We start from the raw sequence: 6,194 nt of genomic DNA, 5'->3' as shown, positions 1-6,194 counted from the left end.
AATGACACCGGGGCACTCGAAGTGGCCAAGGTATTTGAAGAATGCGTCTTCAGGCAGTTCGGGGCTCCGTCTCTGATACGGCACGACCGAGATCCAAGGTTTATGAGTGAAGTATTCCAAAAGTTCTCCGAGATGATGCAGTCGATATCAAGAGCTACGCTGAGTTACCGACCACAAGCCAACGGTCAACAAGAGAGGTCAGTCAAGACAATGGTTCAGACTATACGGGTCTACGTGGAAGACCCACTTCAAGCCGACTGGGATGACATCGCCGAGAAGATGGTACACGCCATCAACAACTCAGGAGACTCGACTCGGCGAGAGACCCCTTTCTATCTGGTACATGGCTGGGACACCAAGGCTACACGCAAGGCTATGACGAGCTCAATGCGACGCGGACAAGGACGCTCAGCCAACTCGGCGGACGCAGTCGAGTGGCGCCGAGAAGCGAACAGACAACGAGAAGTTGCCCTTCGATTAGCAGCTGAGTTCCAAGTGCGAGAGAAGGCACGACGAGCTCGAGAGCACAACGAAGCATTGAGCAAGAAGGAGAAAAGATCCATTCCCAACACAGCAGATGACGAAGATAGAGTTGCAGAACCAGGCGATGAATCCACCGAAATCTTGTTCAAAGAAGGAGAACAAGTCTGGCTGTTTATGGAGCGAGTCAAGTCGGGCCTGACTAAGAAGTTAGCACATCGATGGCACGGACCATTCAGGGTGAAGAAGAAGGTGGAAGAATTTGCCTATGAACTGGAGTTACCTGACAAGAGTGGATATAGGCTCTACCCAGTGGTCCATGTATCGCGTCTGAAGGCTGTCACCGAACTCGGCGAAAGACCAAAGACGAGACTAATCGCCGACCTCGAAGAAACTCAGCGATTTGACTTTGACGAAGAATTACTACCCGAAGATAGCTGGGAACCAGACGCAAGTACGAACCAGTATGAAGTCGAAGCAATCCTCGACGTACTGAATAATTACGAAATGAAGTCCTGAACGATACCTACGGGAAGCTCAGTCAAAGAAGAAAATTAAAACGAAGGCGATCCGGACTCCAAGAGAGTTGAACCCGACGGAGACAACTGGGAAAAGCTCAGCGGACTCGACGATTGGAGGCGTGGCGGCGCAGCAGACGTCGCTCCTTGAGAAACGGCGGAAGGAGATGCAACATCCGCAGCCGTGGCAAGAAGTATCATCGCCGAGCTAGCTAAAGAGACCGACGCCGAAGCAGGTGGAAGAAGAACCGGTGCCTGAGAACCCGACTCGGCTGAAGTGGGTTGAGGCGGATCCGCTCCACTTGGGAGTGGGGTGCCGAACAGAGACATACTCGGAGACGCGCCTCGGAGATTGGGAGAACCCAACCCGTCGTCCACTGAGTCGTCATCAGAAGCACTCTCGTCATCCGAGCCGAGCTCACCGATTGAAGACCCAGCGAAGATGTGGATACCCTGACGATTCAGCCGAGGTGGAGCACCCTGAGCGTACGCAGGAGGCGCTTGTTCGGCAAGATCAAAATCTTCTTCAATCGCGTCGTCAACAACCTGAGGGTCCATACCGCGCGGAGCGAAAACCAAGAAGCCCACGTTCCGAGCGCGGAAACATGTGCTATACGGGTGAACCGCCGGGTCGGTTAGCCACCAAGCTCGCCAGGGCTCGGCTAGATCCACATCGTGAGCACACTGAACCCAGTCTCTCCCGGATGAAACCCACGAAAGGTTAACAGGAGAGTAATGGGGGACGGACGGATCGAAATAAACCTCAGCATCCACAAGAGGAGCAGGTTCATCGCCGAGCTTCTGGGTGTCCGCCGAGTAAAGCTGGTCGTAGACAGCGACAACCAAGGATCGTAGGGTGTCACTACGGCGTTTGCGCTCGCGCTTGTACACCAGCCACAGCTCATACACCTCAGCAAGCTGAGCGGGCGTGGCAGTTGGGTTGACGTCAGGATGGAGACCCATCAACACACTTGACTCGACGATCCAAAGACGACGCTCGCAGAGAGCAACAAAGTAACGGGTCATTTGGCCATCTGTCTTGATGGGCCTCCCCGCCGAGTCCAAAGGACTGTCGCCACGAAGCTTCACCACATATCTTCAAGAACTTGCATCAAGGTTCGAGGTCGGGCCTGAGAAGCCAAACACTGCCGAGCCTCCTCCAGCACTGACGGAGCAAAAAAGAAGAAAGGAAGCTCGGGGAGCATCCGCCGGAGACGCTGACAAGGATGACTCGGATCAAAGACAGCCATGAAAGCTCGTATGCCGTCAAGAGAATACGGCGTGGGTCTTGCCACCTATGAGCTCCAGCTGCACCCCTCCGCTCAGTGTATCCAATAACGCATTCCAACAACGAGCTGAGCCGAAATGCATAAATGGTACCTCGCGGAATTAAGCCATGTGAAGAGTCAAGCGACAATCCTTGGAAACCGCTTGCGAGGCCCGGGTCCGTAACGTCGCCAGCGGGAGTGTAAGAGCGCTTGACAGAGTGACCGAAGTCGGCCGTGATGCAGTCGAACTCGGCTGAGAGGAAACCGACGCTACCGCGAGCACACTTGGCGAAGGAGCAGCCGAAAGAGATTGGGCAGGAGCCAGATCAGGAGTTGACGCAGGCTGCCAATGCTTGTGGTGTCGGTGCTTCTTGTGATGCTTCTTGTGCTTCTTGTGCTTTTTGGACCGCTTCGACCGGTGACCGACAGGACTCGACGAGGCACGACGCTTGCGACGCTGCTGCTTCCCCGAAGCCGACGCAGAGGTAGAAGTCGTCCCGTCACCAGAATCCATCGATGAATGTCGCGAGGAGTGGCGATTACTCGGCGGCAAGGACTCATCACTCATCTCATCGTCAGAGCCGAAGATTGCTGCATGAAGGCTTCTCGCCTTGGCAGAACGACGAGCATCTTCGGCCGCCGAGTCAGAACCTGAAGGACTACCCGCCGAGTTCTCGGATAAAAAAATGGGATCCAAGAGCGACCCAGCGGCAGGATTCGTCGGGCCGGCGGGCGGTGCAGAACCGTCGCCAGGCCCTAAACCCTCGTCGTCAGACGCGTCAAGGTCCTCAAGCAGCTGAGCAGTCACCGTGCGAGCAGTCGCAGCAGATCTCCGGATGGGGCGCCCAGACGGGGATGTCAACACCGCCGAGCTCGCAGGGAGAGACGGTCTAAGGACACTCACGGCCGGAGTCACTAGGTCAGTCGGCGTAGTGGATACGCTCAGACCCCGAGAGGGAGAGACGTGAGAGGATCGACCAGATGACGACTGGGAGTGCCCAACCACCGTTGGTACGACGCTGAGCGGTACACTTGACTGGGGCAACTCAGCGGAGATGGGCGAAGTCGATCCTGGGGCACAAACACTTGTAGCCGGGACAGGCAGCGAGGCCACGACATCCGAAGAAGATACCGGCGGTGGGTGAGTAGCCGCGACTGACGGCATCGACAGAGGACCAGAAGACGAAGAAACCTACGAAGTCGTCGAATCAATCGCAGGAGCGGTGTCGTCGGCAGGTTCGGGCAGCTCAAACTCGAATTCAACTTCGCTCGAAGCGTCATCGTCGTCTTCAGAGCGAGCAGAGACAGCTGGCTGTGTAGCAGAACTCAACTGAAGGTGACGAACCTTCTTCCGCCGAGTCCGACGACGGGATTTTCCAGAGCGGGGCTTTCCTCCATCGGACACGATAGCTTGAGGAGAACTTGAACGCAAAAGGGCACTGATAGCCTCGTGTCCCTCCTCCCCGGGAAGTAAACAAGCGTACGGCTGAGGCCGTTCCGGCGCCGGTGAACGATGACGAGGACCTGCAGCAGTTGGAGACTTGGGATTGGCATAGCGCCGAAGCCGCTGAGTCGATGTCAGGTTCGCCAAAGGAGTACGGTGAAGCTGGGCGAGGGTCGGCTCGGGTTGTCTCGTAGCCGCCGCTGAGCTGACAGAAGCCGCAGCCGAGTCTGCCGATGAAGTCGCAGAAGAAGCCTGACTAGCTGGAGGAGCCACACTAGGACCAACAGCGGAACTAGTCACTGGGGCGTCTTGGCGAGGATAGACGATCAACTCCAACCGCCGAGTTTCACCAGCTGGAATGTGAAGAACTTCAGGGAAGCGAGACTCCAAGACACGACACAGCCGGGCGTTAAGAAAAAGGTCGGACGGATCAAGTCCAGGAACCTCCAAACCAGTGCCAGCAGCAACAGCCATGTGAGGGTCGTGCATCGGAATAATACCATTCCGACGGATGAGCCGCTTCTGCCGCAAGATTGCCGCCCGCTGCTCAGCGATCACCGACTGAGCGTGCCGCAAGGGTTGGGTGCCGGTTGAGCTGTACAGCCGCACCGATTTTTGCAGCTGCTCGAAATGCTTGGAAGCAATGCCTTGAAGAGTAACGAACGCCGCATCCCTCTCGGAAATAGATCGGAGAAGGACTGCGATCTCGGCGTCTTAATCCAAGACTTGCTGATGATGGAGCTGAACCTGACTCAACGCAGCGTCAACCTTGCCCTGCTCAGCTGCAATAGCCCGAGCAAGTTTCGCTTCACTCAGGGCTACAGCCTTTCGCAGTGAAGCAAGGAGATTAGCAGACTGCGCGGCAGCAGCCTCCAATCGGGACACCTGCTGTCGCGCCGATGAGAGCTGAGTGGACAAGTCGACGTTGCTGAGAGCAAGAGAGTCCAGTCGCCGAGTCAGTGCGCGGTTCTCCTCCTGAACAGCTTGATTGGTAGCTCGGAGATCGCCAATGATCTGTGGATAATCAAGAGCGGCGTAGTTGCCTTTCAAGATATCCAACACTTCCCCCGCGGAAGCAGCATGCAAGATCGCTCGCCGCTGCGCGGGATCGGAAGGCTCCACGGAACGAGTAAATCCGTAGGCCATGAGCCTCGCCAAGAAGGTCAATTCTTCTCGACGCTCGTACCCCTGCTCGTTAGCCCTGGTCATGAGAGAGACAAGACTCACTGGAACAGCCGAGCTTGACTGACTGGTGGCGCCCGAAGTGGTGTCGCCCGGCAAGCTCGGTGGACCAGGAGGGCGCGCGAGAGAAGACTCCGCCGACTCCGCGTCAGACTCATGAGAAGTTGTCAGGTCGACCAACCCAGCTTCAGGCCGGTCGCTGACCCCACGAGTGCCGACGGGTCGAGGAATCGACTCAGCTGGCGCGCCTTCACCTCGACGAGGAGCTGGAGGAGAATGGTGGCGCCGCGAGCTGTGCTGGAATAACATGCGAGGAGTAAGGATCTGCCAAGTGAGTGACAGCGGAAGCAACACACGTACCGAAGAAGGTGGTGGAGAGCCGCGAGACGTCATCAGCCGAGTACGGACCAACGGTGGCAGGACCAAATGAAGGATGAAGACACTCACCAGCTCGGCTCGTATCATAACCGGGGCAGTTGTGGTGTAGGAATTTCCAGATTCGACCATACGTCAGCCTACTTTAGGTCAAGAATCGGCTCGGTCTGATACCCCAGAGCTTAGGAACAAAGGATCACGGTAAGTACTCGGCGATCTGTCCGGATATGCTATCCGGATGGCCGCTGAGCTCAATGGTCGCCCGAACTCAGCTGAAGGGTCGGTAGAGATCCGAAACGACTACATGTCACTAGATATTTGTATAAGAAGCATAGGATTAAATAGGGGGAGCCGAAAGGGCTCCCAGAAGATAACAGAGCAGAATGTTCCTAGTCCAAGACACGTGTACACTTTTCCGGTAAGACCCTGCATAGGGCTGGATTATGCCTGCCATCAATGGGGAAAACCTCTTTCGAAACCAAGTGGCTATGTGTAGCCACTTGCGTGTTAGCCCGTTACACAAGTGGATTGACGCCTTCCAGGCGTATTGCTGAGTGTTTTCCTGCCGGGGTCTCTAAAGAACGGCCGACTAGGTGCTGCGAACTATTGCAACGGCCTGAGCGGGGAGTGGAAGAGGACGATGAGCCGTTCGTGCGTGGTGATGCAGGCAATTTGGGGTGTCACGTCGTTGAAGGTCTACTCTGTTTTTTACGCTGTTCTGTTTCCCTATGAAGGCGTGGAGGTTGCGTTCCAAGGCTGGTTTGGTTTTGGGCTAGTGCTGGTCGCTATCAGCTACTTCAACGCGTGTGGGGAAGGTGTGGTCGTTGTGAGCGGGTTTATTTGGATCGACAAGTAGTTTTTGCTGAGCCCATGATACGCGTACTCAGCAAGATTTGGCGCGTGCTCGAAAAGGAGAGTCGATCGCCC

Source organism: Phytophthora infestans, genomic scaffold, assembly GCF_000142945.1.
Source record: "Phytophthora infestans T30-4 supercont1.93 genomic scaffold, whole genome shotgun sequence".
NCBI classification, from domain to species: Eukaryota; Oomycota; class Peronosporomycetes; order Peronosporales; family Peronosporaceae; genus Phytophthora; species Phytophthora infestans.
This window is presented reverse-complemented; position numbering follows the sequence as displayed.